This window comes from Cololabis saira, chromosome 4 (assembly GCF_033807715.1).
Source record: "Cololabis saira isolate AMF1-May2022 chromosome 4, fColSai1.1, whole genome shotgun sequence".
In the NCBI taxonomy this organism is placed as follows: Eukaryota; Metazoa; Chordata; class Actinopteri; order Beloniformes; family Belonidae; genus Cololabis; species Cololabis saira.
In genome coordinates, this window is record NC_084590.1 from 10,785,228 (window position 1) to 10,799,648 (window position 14,421).

Genomic DNA, 14,421 nt, shown 5'->3' on the forward strand with positions numbered 1-14,421 from the left:
CGCGTGCAGTACCCCCCCGTGACCGCTAATTCGCAAACTTTTCCTGAATGGTTTATCCGACTTTTTCCGGTCACAGTCAGTCAAAGAGATAAGGACAACTATTGTGCAAAAAAACAAAAAAAACAAAAAAACTGCTGCTTCAAACCGGAAACCGGAAATGCGTTGCTACTAAGCAAACCAATCACAGCCCTCTCCGTCTGCGTCACCTCGACGCGTAGTTACAATTTTTGGGAGGTACGTGCCAGCTGTAGCGGAGCCAGAGGGGGGTGAGGGGGGGTGGGCGCCCCGGGGGCCCACAAGCTCATAGGGCCCAATGATAGGGACCCGTTTTGTGTGATACGTTCATATACAATCGTAAATTGTAGGCTATAATTACGATAAAATGTGCATTGTGCGGCCAGTGTAGGCTAATTCTTACTTTACAACTGTCCTGAAGGCATCGGGGCTGTGAGCCAATGCTGATTGGCTGTAAAGCCTGATTTATGGTTCCGCATTAAATCGACACAGAGCCTACGGCGTAGGGTACGCGGCGACGCGCAACGTACGTGCGCATCGCTGCGTACCCTACGCCGTAGGCGCTGCGTTGGTGTAACGCAGAACCATAAATCAGCCTTAACAGTTTCAGCCAATTTGCCGACTCTGCAAATTTGCAGCCATGAAGGAGACGACCGCTAAACTTTAAAAGAGGACTAAGCATGTACAAAGTTTTATGGAAGAGTCAACTACCATTGGTGAGTCAGTGTAACCTTCATAAATAATGTCTTTATCAGAATGTTGTGTAGCTTTGACCACCTGTCTATTTGAATGAGCTTTGTGTTGTTGTCAACGAGACTAGAGTCTCTATTCTCTGTTCTAGAGCTCAGAAATGATATTATAGACCGCTGTGTCTATATCTATCTAAATAGATTGTGTAGACCAGTTATGTTTGGTTTTTTTGTATTTAACTGTATCAAAGATGGAACTGAGTCAGTCCGTGACTATCTGAGTTTTCAGCTCCAGGTGATCGACAGCTGTCAGGCCTCTCTGTGTGTGTGTGTGTGTGTGTTGTGTGTGTGTGTGTGTGTGTGTGTGTGTGTGTGTGTGTGTGTGTGTGTGTGTGTGTGTGTGTGTGTGTGTGTTCTTCTGAACAAGTTTGTGACTTTACTCTGCTTTCTGCAGCATAGGCCTATATGCTTGCTTAGCTCAATAAAAGTGAGAATAAATGTTGTTTGATGGGTAGGATGATGTTGTTGAACGTTAAAATCACTATCATAAGGGCCCATGGAGAATGCTCCGCCCCCTCTGTACTGAGACCCGCGCTCTGCCACTGTGCGTCACTGACGGCGTCAGTGACGGCGTGTGGTCTGCGTCGACGCGTACCACGCGCCGTAGGCACGGCATCGTTTTGACGCAGAACCATAACTCAGCCTTAGTCACGTGCTTCTGGCGGCCCGCAGGCCTCTGCACTGATGTTTAGAGGTACCGGTAGCTTCCTCTGCATCTGTTGGCACTGCCTCCTGGAAACCAAAGTCAAATCCAGAGGAACCGGACGAACAAGGCTACAGCTCCGGTTCTGTCGACTAAACCACTTCCAAACATCTTCTGTTACAGTACTGTACGTGCAACTGACACTTTCTTGTGTATTCAGACTTTGAGTTGACCAGAACACTTTAAAATCATCACAAAGAAGATTTCCAGATTAAAATACGAGTCTCTGTTTCAACGCTGGTGTGGTCTCCCACCCCCATCGTCAGCAAAAACCACCAAGAATAGCTGCTCTGAACTCCTCTTGGTTATCTCTTGTGACAACCGTGTATCGCTTTACACCACAGCATCATGATGGAGGACGCTCACTGAGCTACGGAGGCAGAGGTGTGATAGTAAAGCCACGACATGAGAGAAAACCGAGCAAGAGGCTGAACTGGGGTGACTCTTAGACGGGATTGCGAAAGCCACGTAACCTCGATATTAAAAAAGGTTAAGAGAGACCCTCTGAGCTATAGAAGAGATATCGTTCATTTCTGCTGCTTCAACAACACAAGTCTACAGGACAAAGATTTTTAGAGCTGGAGGTCAAATCATCCGAGTGAAAGCAAGCATAAGTATCCAAGTGTCTTAGAAGAGAGAAAAGAAAAACGGTGCTGGGGAAAACATTAAACACATAGCAGCAACACGGAGGAAGAAATAAGGCAGAGTCCTGCAGGAAACGAGGTAACCATCTCTGAGGGTCAAGAGGGAAAACACATTCAACAAGACGCTTTTTCTACAAAACCCTCAAGGATTTGAAGAGGACAAGCGGAGGCTTCGCTGATCTCGATGCCATCAGCTAGTTCATCTCTATATTTCCATTGTAAGAATAAAGTCTGTGAAGCAACAAACAAACATCTGGTTCCAACACACCAAACAGTCAGATTTAGGTTATTACAGCTGTACTCAACACAAATGCATTCATAATCTATAGGTTGGCCTCATCGTCGGGCTAATCACGCCACAAAACATTCATTTATTCATTACTTTAAAATACAAAAAGAAGCTTCAGTTATGAGAGAAAAGATTTCCATTACTTGGAGGAAATTGCTGTCTCCTTCACTCGGCTTGTCTCATCCAATACTCTATAATTCTCATGAAGAATCAAGCGAGAGTCTGTTATGTGTCTCATGTTGGCTGTTGCTGTATCTGCTAAAGCAGGAGCCATCATTTTTTATTATCATTACTATTATTATTAGAGGAAGAAATGGAAATTAAAGCACAGGGGTGGGTTGGGAGGGGAATTCTGCCTCTGCAGAGCCGTCCTCGGGGCAGGGGTGTGACCGGAAGACAGCGGAACATGTCCAAGCGCTGAAATATAACACGTGCATTTAAGGTCACAAAGCAGCAGCAACATGGAAGATGCTCAGAACGGTTTTAAACATCTGTATGAAGATGCAGGAAGCTCAAAGCTTTGGGTTGGAGCTGCAACGATTAACGCAAATAAAAAAAAAATTAAAAAACACACACAAATGTTGTCACTTTATATCTAAAATGTTTTTAAAAGACCTCTGCAGTGTTACACATGACTGATTTGGCTGCACTTATGTGATAGTATGCAGACCCATTTAAAGTTTGGGATTTCATTTAAGATTGATTTATTTTAACAGGCTCTCTCAGCTTTTATGACATACAGGTAAAAGATTGAAATAATATAATATGTAAAGATAACACCCTGTTAAACTCATTCCAGACATCTGGAGGCCTCAGAGAGCAGATCATGCCGGGGTGTGGTGTACATGTCGGTGTTTGTCACACGTCAAGGACACGCGTTTCTAAGGAATACATCATCGACATCATGACCCCTGAGGAGACGTCGTGTTCAGCGAGCCAGAACACCCTGATACACGGCTAAATCCAATAAAGGGCTAGCTGCAGCACACTTAAACCCATGCAGAGATCCACATAATCAATACTGACACGGACTAGAGGGTCAGCAGGACCCCCCACTGGGGGGCCGGATGCTTGGGCTCTGTACATCACACACTGGCCCAGTCTGACCTCTCTATAAGTCTGATTCACGTCAAACCGGAGCGTCTTTATGGCCCCAGTGGCAGGGGGGCATTAGCAGACGTATCCGGGTCAGCTGAAGGCAGTTACAGCTGCATGTGTGTCCTGTCCACCTCTCAGATAATATAGTATAGTAAAGATAGTATTATGGCCCTTTTCCACTAGTACCTGCTCAGCTCGCTTCTACCCGCCACGCCCCCGTCTTGTGCTTTTGCAGTAGGGGCTGAGGCGGGTGGAGCCGTGTCAAGCAGATACTTTTTCTGTATCCATTCTGTCGAGGTTCTAACCGGACTGAGCCGGGACTATTTCTGACCTCACCACCCTCCGCGCTAGGGCTGGGCGATATATCGAGATTTTAATATGCAGTATATCGATATATTTTCAAACGCGATATGGTACGAGACAATATCGTTTATATCGATTTAAAAAATGTAAAAATAAATAAAAAATATTTTTATGATTTTGATATAGCTTATTTTGTGACAAATTGACTTGAATGTTTTATTTGAGATTTGCACAAATGTTTTGTTATTTGCACAACTGTCAACCTCAGTGGAAAAGTCTGCCTGTTACTGTCTATATTGTATTAATTGCACAGTGTATTTTAATTTACTTGTTATGCAGGAAAGGGATATTTGTTTTATTTTATTCAAGAACCATTTTATTCTATATATGCAGGCAGTTTATTTTTATTTCATTTGTTTTATACATTTTGATATTGTGCAGACCTCTGTTAATAAAGGAACCTGTGTGACATTTGGCACGAGGCTTTGTATTAAAACTGACTGTTTTTTTAAGGGTTTGACTCAGAAAGAAATGAAGCTAACAGAGATGCTATGCTATAATGCTTTGGGGGAAACCCAATTATGGCACAGAAAAAATATCGATATATATCGAGTATCGCCATTCAGCTAGAAAATATCGAGATATGACTTTTGATCCATATCGCTCAGCCCTACTCAACGCCACTGATTGGTCGGGGGGCGGGGCCGTCAGACGTTTGAATCAGGAAGCGGGAATCAGCGCGAGAGCAACTCGCGGCTTGTGGCGATTTTATTATAAAGCGCAAAACGTCTGTTTGGTGATCCAACTCTGAGGTGCAGATGTTCATAAACCTGGTGGCTGTCGAGAGAATTAAAAAAGCGATGTAGATCGGGCTGTTTTACTCTCAGCCGCTCCCGGCTCCAGCTGATTTCTGATCAGCGCCGACACGAACAAAGCGGTTGCGCAATCGAGTACGTCACAGCAGCTTCTCCCCAACTGCCCACTTCTCCCCTGGGGGTGGAAAAACAAACAAACGGGTGGAGCCGGTGTTCTGCCAATTTTTGCTGCTTTGCCAAAAAATGCTACCTAACGGTTTTTCTACCTTTGTAGAGCTACAGTTTTACTGTGTTTTACTCCCTAGCCCCCTTCGTTTCCCCCGCCCAAGTGGTCCCTTGTCTCTTGCCAGGCCGTCATTGTAAATAAGAATGTTCTTAATGACCTGCCTGGTTAAATAAAGGCCAATGACTGAATGAATATCAAATAAAGCCTTAGAATTGTTGTTTTTATTCTCTTTATCATATAATGTTATCAAAGTGTAATGCAATTCATGTCATGGGTAGTGTATTTTGAAGGATCAAATACTCAACATCCCATATTATCAATTTAGCGTGGCAATCAAACTTTGAAAATCGACTGTGCGCATGCGCAGAACCACAAAGGGGAGCAGAAATTGGCAGAACACCGGGACGAGCCGAGTGGGGCTGAGTAAGTATTAGTGGAAAAGCGCCATTAAAGTGCTGTTTCATGCTGCAAGAAGGTTGCTGGTTCAAAGGTTCCTCATAAAGGACCAAACGCTGAAGTTGATCGAGGCAGAAGCCTTGTACGAGTTCCTCCCCGAGTGTGTTTGGATTGACTCTCAGAGGCTGAAACCAGTGAAACCAGTGAAACCAGTGAAACCAGTGAAACCAGTGAAACCAGTGAAACCAGGCACCCTGACTTCCTTTGCTCCAGTATTGAAGACGTTTCAGCTTCCATCCCCTCAAAGACTTTGTTTCAAGTCGCTCAGTTACCTGGACCTGGATGACCGAGTCACCGCCAGCCGACTGTAAAGCAGACTTTAAAGCCGACTTTAAGCTTTTCTGACACTGAACAATTGGTTGTTAACATAAATCTGTCAGGGGAAGTGGGTAAGGAGGGGAAACAGTATCTCAGAGTCATCTCTTTCATCAATGAAGCTTATCCCGTCTGTAGGTGGACTTCCATTACACTTTACACTCCCCGAATCCCGTCTGGCAATACTCCTCTCCCAAAACAAAGATCTTTAACAGTTAACCTAAAACAGAAAACACATACAGGCACTGAGCACAAAAAATAAAATACCTAAAAATGAAGCGCAGAATTTTCTCACGAATTCTCACTAGAAGATGGAAAGTAAGAAGAGACGTAAAGAACGGAGAAAAAAATATCACAACAAAAACAAAAGAAATGGGGAAAAGGTACTGATAAAAAAAGAAAACAGAATGAAGCACTTAAATATAATAGTTTTGAAGTCCATCTGTTTGTGACGTTGTCATGGAAATGCAGATGAGCATCAGATATGAAGTCAGACATGGATGCAAACTCCCAGAGCCGCGATGGGAACGACGTACAGAGAGCAGTTAGGAGCCCATTATGTGAGACGGACACGTAATGGATGAATCATACAGCGTATATGGTGCACAGCCGCTCAACAAACATGCTAGCACACACACACACACACACACACACACACACACACACACACTACAGCAGTTTTAAATCAGTCAGGGGGTCCGGTGGATTTATTTTACAGTCCTGGAGACGGAGGCCGCACGCCCGCTGAGGCAGCGTCCATGTGGGGATTTACTCTGGTATGTATTTCAAACGGGTCTATTTTCATTTATAAAAGAATATCACACGTTTTCTTCCTGTTTTCTCATGTTTTCTTGGCAAAAGCAATTTACTGACTGACATTTAAACTAAAGTTTGTTACCAAAAACCCTCCATCGGCATCTACTCATCACATCAGCGCTCGCTCTGTTTAATGTGTCCTGAAAGTTTTATGTTAATGGTGTTAAAAGTGTGTGCGTGAGAGTGAGTATGTGGGAAAGAATCTGTAATTTGAAAAGATAAAAAAAAAAAGAGTGAAAGAAAAGAGGGCAGACGCAGGAATCTGACCAGTCTGAGTGATTTCTACAAAGAGCAAGTGTGAAAAGACGAGGACAAAGGGGCATAAAGGGACTGAGAAGAACGGAGACTAAGAGAAGCAGCGGGAGCGAGAGACCTGCTGAAAGAACAGAAAATAAGAGGAGTGAGAGAGACGCTGACAGACACAGAAGCAAGGGGGCAAGTGGGGGCGAGAAGAAAATAAAGAGCACGGGATGGGGACAGAAAGCCCGCTGAGCTGCCGCGCGGGTCCGGCTGGACTTATCCAGAACAAGTGTCTGCCGTCGTTCAGACACAGTTATGACGAGACTGAAAGGCTTGCAACAGAACAAAGCTGTAATTGGCTGAACAACGGGTTGAACAGCAGGAAGAAGGCTGGTGGTTCCTCTGAATCCCTCTGCAGATGTGCTTTTAGTCCATTTCACAGGTACAACTGTGTGGAATAAAGACGATGGAGCCTTCACAGGCCCGGGGAGATGCTGAGGAAACACGGCCTGCAGGTCAGAGGCGGATCAGAGACCCTCAACGGTCCACGACGGGACTGAAAGCATGAAAACGACGAAGAGGAGTCACAGTCAGTTATTTCCACCACCTCTAACAGGACAAGTAAACCACAATAACATATAGAGCACGGCGGGAACTGTCAGATAAATTCATGATGAGCGGTTTATCTGCTGTTGTACTTTTTACAGACATTTAAATCAGAGTCTGACCAACAAAAATGGAACATTTACATTGCTTTGTTTCCTGGAGGTACAGCGTTTTATTTGAGTTGTTTTAGTCAGTGTGGTTACATGCACGTCTAAATCAAGCTATTGGCAACAATCTAGCTAAGGATTAAACTGGAGGTTCAGAGAAATCTGAGTACAGTAATCCCTGGTTTTCCGCGGGGGTTATGTTCCAAAAAGAACCCGTGATAAGTGAAATCCGTGAAGTTAGGGCTGGGGATCCATTCAAATGTCAAGAATCGATTCGATTCCGATTCTTAAGATTCAGAATCGATTATCAAGATCTGATTCAATCCGATTCGATTCCGATATTGATTTGGGTTAGTGTTATTAAAACTGTTTTTTGAGCTGTTGCATGAATTATATGACTGTAGTTATGTAAAATATTACGACTAGTATTATATTGAGATTAAACAGCCAGTATTGGCAGCTAATGATGCTGTAAGGACCAATCAGCTCCCAGAATGCTGATAGAACTGCTTTCAGAAATTATTGCGGGGCAGAATTACCAAACAGATCCAGGGAGGAAACAGAGATGGATGAAATCGCTTTTATTTTTTCCCACATTCCGTTTTTATTTGTTCCATTTTCTGTCTATTTTGGTTTTAAATTTTTGAGCATTTGGTTTTTATCATTTTTTGCAAATGTAACCCCAAGACAGTATATAAAGTAATGAAATATAGACAATTTATGCAATTATAACCTAACACTTTAATGTTTTCATACCTTTAAACATATTTAAAGGCAAAAACATGGCACCAGTTATTCTCGTGTCCAACAAAACATTCCTTTTTTACGGATAAACAAAAAAAATAACCAAGAGTTGTAATGTAATGATGGAAAAAAAATATACATAAATAAATAAAAGAAAAAAAAAATTGATCTTTAGACATATGAATCGATTTTTAGGAATTAATATGAGAATCGATTTAGAATTGGGAAATCGATTTTTTCAACACAGGCCTACGTGAAGTAGTAACCGTTATTTTTTTTAAATTATTATACAAGGCTTCAGATTGCGGAGATCAGCACCGCCCCACCGCGACCCGAGTCATTGGATTTGAACGGGGGAAATCGGTGCAGAACGTTTTGGGTTTTGGAGAAAATTTGTTTTACGTACATGTACAGTACATATTAAACCGTAATGTTATTGACACACAGGAAGTAAAGAAGTGGGGAGACTGTTTGGCCAATCAGAATGCAGAACACAATGCACAATGACAATCCGTGAAGCAGCGAGACGTGAAAGGTGAACCGCGTTATAGCGAGGGATTACTGTATAAGAGGTATACCGCGATAATACAATCCATTATTGAGTGAGGTACGTTCGACTCCACGACACTGGGTGGCGCCACACGGATATATGCATTGGCGTATATATCCGGTTCCTTCTTTGATGTTTGTCTTCCTCTTCTCCTACTGTGTTGATATTCTGGCTTTCACGGTGTCGTCACCTCCTGAAGGGGGGGGGGGGTCCCGGGGCGAGCAGTAGCTCGGCTAAGCGTGGGTTGGTTTACATGCTGGGATAGCTCGGATTAGGACGCATTATCTGGCACTAAAAGCTCGATCTCAAGAGCTTCAGTTCACTTCGACTACAGCCCGACTAAGGTGTATACATGGCTGTCAAGAACTCGATATCGGCCGGATTGAGACAACAATTCAACTTTCTGTTAATCCATGTAAACGTAGCTACTGAGTTATAGCCTTTATTCTTCTTCTTCTTCTTCTTCTTCTGCAGCCATCGTGCTTCTCTTTTCCTCCCTGTGATCAAGCTGATGTTCTCGCTCCTTATATGCGTTATAACTTTCAGCTGCTTTCTTTAAGGAATCACACTTCACACATTAGTGGGGGGGTCATGTGTTTTTCATATGGGGTGGAGTGTGTAGCTGGCCTCACAGTTGTACATGTATAGATGTGTGTGTGCTTGAGAAATGTGGGAAATGTGATTCCCTGAATGTTAGAATGAGCTACGACCAACCCCAAAGACACAGACACGCACGCACGCACGCACGCCTCCCTCTCTGTACGACCTGTACACTTATACCAAACAGCGGCCCATCGCGCTCCTCTCTGAGGAGATGCTATTTATGAGCATCTCCCAGGTCCAGTTCTGCACTTGCTCAAAGACGTTTCCTCTCACTAAATATGCAGACGGCGATGCACAAACAGACGAGGTCTGAGTAAGGCTCACAGACACTCAGACGACCTTTAAATAATCAGAAAACAAGCCAATCCCCGAGAGCAGACGACACCCGGAACATCTGCAAGGGCAGAATGATGAATGCTGCCGCATCACTTTCCCAGTAATCATTTGTGTCACAGTTTAGGTTTTTGTCCAAAGTTCCTGAATCAGCACTTTTTCTTCTGTAATGACGACACAATCGAGCACAGGATCCTCCCTCTACGCTGCAGTCGGGACCAGCCCTGATTCAGATCTCCACTTTGAAGGCTCTTAACGACGCAAAACAGAGAGCTGCACCAGGCAGCACCTCCCACTTGATCCATAACCCCCGACCGTGCCGCGTGATCACCTCGGATTCAGAGAGGCATCAACATCCACGCAGGATATCGATGTGTAGAAAAGGTGCAGCAGTCCTGCCATTAACTGTCGGCTGTGCTTCTCTAAACATCAGCAAGACAAAACCCCAGCACGAATAACCTCGTCTGCTGTCTTGTTTTTTTTAGACCGCTCACTGTAAGTGTTGGAAACGTTTGTAAAAGTTAAACGCACTTTCTGCTTCGGGTTTATTTTATTCTCATTATCTTGGGTTCAGACTGGGGGGTTTTGAGCCGTTGCAGTTATGTCTGACCCTCCTTTCCCTCCCGCGGGTCATTCCAGTCTTCTCTCCATTGTAAGTTGTTTATCGGGTTGTGGTCACATGAATCAAGGTGTAAATGGTTTGTACCTTGAGTCATGTGACCAGTTTGAGCTGAGAAGGGACCTGTGGTTGGAAGATGAGGCAAGAGAAGCAAGTCCTGGTGCCTTGATTCAAACTTTTGAGGATTATTATGTAAATCCTCAATAAAACATCAGTTTGAAAACACAAAAACATTCATATATTTTAGCCCCTAGCACTGGTGTCCATTAGGCCTGTGTTGAAAATTAGCGATTTTACGATTTTAAATCGATTCTCATATTAATCCCTAAAAATCGATTCTTATGTCTAGAGATCTATTTTTTAAAAACAATTTTTCATCATTACATTTTCACCCGGTGAACTTTAATCCCAGTAGTCGGACACACAGTTTGTCATGTCTGAAAAATGCCAGGTGTTTCATGGCAATATGTGTGCGTGGTGACAGAATAAATTAGATAAGCTAAAATGATTTGTTTACTGCATGAACTGTCGCAATTTCTTTCTTTTTTTGCACTTTAAATGGATATTGAAAGGCCTGTTTGAGTTATTTATTTCACAATAATTATTGTGAAATTATTATTTCACTAGTTATTTTACAGTCATATAATTCAGGCAACAGCTCAAAAAACATTTTAAATAACACTAAGCCAAATCAATATCGGATCAAATCGTGATAGTCGATTCTGAATCTTAAGAATCGGAATCGAATCGATTCTTGACATTTGAATCGATCCCCAGCCCTAGTGCCCATAGCCGGTCCTGCAGGATGGATGGATGGATGGATGGATGGATGGATGGATGGATGGATTGATTAACAGACTTGTGCAGACTTTGATGACAAGCTGATGACGACCATTCATTTGAATGAGCTGTTGTGGAAGTGGGGGAAATGTAAAACATGCAGGACAGCGGCCTCGAGGACCGACTTTGGACCAGCCTGCTCAAGTGTGGCGGGTTTCACTCATTTTTAATTTTGAAAAAGGAGGATTTACAGCTATTAAAGCCAAAATAAAATCCTGTGATACTTCTGACGACCAACAGCTCTAAACGGACGGCAATTCAAGATCAGGCCTTCTCACTGATATTTCCCTCCTCTTGTGGTTGGTTGCACGGGGGGCGCATGCAGCGACCCGTCAGTGAGAGTTTGGCGTCCTCGTATTGGTCTGTATGAGGAATCACTCACTGTAAACCAAATTTACCCAAGGGTACAATAAATACATCTATCTACTGTATCTATCTATCTATCTATCTATCTATCTATCTATCTATCTATCTATCTATCTATCTATCTATCTATCTATCTATCTATCTCCTCTTGTATGAGATCAATCCTGAGTCAGGACGGGGTTGGTTGGTCCAGGATTCGCGTGATTTCCACTTAACTGCCGTTTTATCTTCTTCTAGTAAAACATTGTGATGGATGATCAAAATTGGGGGACATGGAGGACTCCCACAGTCTTTATTGCTCTGCATAAAACTTATTTTAATCACACCAACCCCTATTAAAGTGTCCTGTAAATCAGTCTATGATATGCTCTACTTAATTTCTAGGGAAATCACTGCAAAGTTAACTGTGTCAGCTGCTGCAGCATTAGTGCGTGTCTGCCAGGGCGGCGGCGGTTCCTCACAGAGACATCAGTGAGCCATCATGACGGACACAGAGATCAGTTATCGGCCCGAGAAGGGTGCAGGGGAAACAAAAGGGAGACAAAGTCCACCTCCATCCTCGATGCTGAGCCACCTCCCTTCAGTCTGTACGAAGCACTAAACACAAGCAGGTTTTTCTGCATCAATTATCACGTAATTCACCAAAGTCGTGTCAGACTCCAGAGGTAAAAGATTTGGCAGACTTGACATAAGGTGGATTAGCAGTTTAGTCATGAAGATGGAAGAAATTCACTCAGAAACAATTTACTTTTGCAAAGGAGCCGCACAAAAATCCTAAGCTGTAGAAATCAGGAGTTTTTAAAACGGGTCCACTGGGAATTACCGGAAAAATGCAGCAAATCTATAAAAATAATGAGGCAACAATCGGCCTCCCACTCAGACGCAGACGTGCACGGAGGTAAAACACACATGACTGACTGCAGTCGGGAAAAATAAATCATAAAAAATGGATGGCGATGCTTCTGGGAACACGTCCTCGTGAGTTACGCCGCCCCGTCCCCCCGTCCCCGTCCCCATCCCTTCCCCCCCGTCCCCATCCCTTCCCCCCCTCAACGAACACACAGGTGTGCTCGGGGGGGTCCCAATCCATCTCTGATATACCAGCTGTCAGACTCCACCCCTGGCGTAGCCATGAATAATGAAGGTTGCACTGCATGCTGGTAACCGGTAAAACCACAAAGGCAGGGTAGCATTACAGGCGACCTCAGAACAAGACACTGGTTTTCCTCAGTTAACCCAGACTCTGGTCACAAGTTGTTTCCTGCAGGGTACGTGCCTTATTTCAAAAAGATATTGTTGCTACCCCTAATATTACTGTTTATTGGAATCGTTTCACAGATCATATTGATTGGAAAAAAACTTGGATGCTTCCTAACAAGTTTTTAATCACAAATAAGGTTAAGGATGTCTCTTACAAAATCATATATAAATATTATCCTGCTAGCCATTACATGCAGAAATTTAAAAAGGACATTAATACGAATTGTTCCTTCTGTAATTTACATCCAGACACAGTTGTTCATTTATTCTGGCTTTGCTCTCATTCGAAAAACTATGGGCAGATATTAGCAAATTTATTATCGACTCTTTCACTATAGATTTTAATTTACATTGGGAAAATGTTGTTTTTGGTTTCCATTGTTTCCCTAAGAAAGAAGGAAAATGTTACTTTTTGATAAATCTGTTTTTATTTCTTGCCAAATTTCATATTCATAAGAGTACATTTTCAAAGAAAACCCCTTGCTTTTATGTTTTCCAGAAAGAAATGGAACTTTACTTAAAACTCATCACTAAATCAACAAATGAAAAGGCTATTAAAACCGTAGACTTGTGTAATATGTATAATCTTCTTGAATAACGAACATCACCCCTGGCACATGTTCTGTATTCTATTTGTATACTGTTCCTGTATACTATTCTGTGATTCTTTGAAATAAAGTTTAAGGAAAAAAAAACAAAAAAAAAACAACAAGTTGTTTCCTGGACAAACGTCTCTATTTGGACCGATGGATCCAGAGATCTGCAAATCTGCAAGCTAAAAAAAAGCAGTGAAGTGTGAAATTACCTGAATAAAAGGAAGCTATATTCATACCAAATCTGAAAGTCAAAGCACGTTTTCACCCAATTTATTCAGCGTATTCGTTCCAATTAAGTCTTCACTCAGCATCAGGGCAGCTTCACAGAAGGTGGGGTTTACCTGGTAGTGCCGTGTCTGGGTCGCTCCTCTCCAGCAAAGCAGACGGACTGGACCTGCAGCCTGTACAGGGACGGAGACAGCTGTTAGGACACATAGATCAGCACACTGTCATTGTGAGCGTCTGTGGGGGGGGGGGCAGCTTATCAACACCAGTCTAAACAACTCACACCACCTGCTGATAAAAGGACACGGCGATAAATCTGTACACGAGCACCATTGAGATCATCTGTGTTATTAATATAGCCTTCTTTTTCCGTTGTCAGACATGTGCACGAGTATTGAACAGACAGTTAGCAGCTTTTTATGACCTTGACGAAAACATCTTAATATGTCAGCGGGGTAGTGACAGAAAAGTTACAGCACTTCAAACATGAATGGGGTCCCTGGATTTGAGTAAAACACGGTAACGACGACCATTCTCCACAAACTTTTGGTCTGAGATTGTCCTTCAAAGTAGGGATGGGCGGTATGGACTAAAAAATGTATCACGATCATTTCTGGCATTTATCCTGATAACGATAAAAATGTTGATAAAAAATACCAATTCAACTCCACGTTTGTAACTATAAATCTATCACCACATTCAGTCTTTGGAGCCAAAACACTGCTCTAAAAGATACTAAATACTACACCAATTAAATTGAATTGATAAAAAACCCTTCCTTCCTTCCTTCCTTCCTTCCTTCCTTCCTTCCTTCCTTCCTTCCTTCCTTCCTTCCTTCCTTCCTTCCTTCCTTCCTTCCTTCCTTCCTTCCTTCCTTCCTTCCTTCCTTCCTTCCTTCCTTCC

At 43.0% G+C, this 14,421-nt stretch overlaps 1 protein-coding gene across 1 annotated transcript in view; it reads right to left on the reverse strand.

Moving 5' to 3' along the window:
* Positions 1–14,421, reverse strand: part of pak1 (p21 protein (Cdc42/Rac)-activated kinase 1) — a 98,615-nt gene that overhangs the window by 52,665 nt on the left and 31,529 nt on the right. The window contains exon 2 of the mRNA XM_061718821.1: positions 13,635–13,694. The gene's annotated coding sequence lies outside the window, so the exon portion shown is untranslated. The remainder of the gene's footprint in view (positions 1–13,634; positions 13,695–14,421) is intronic.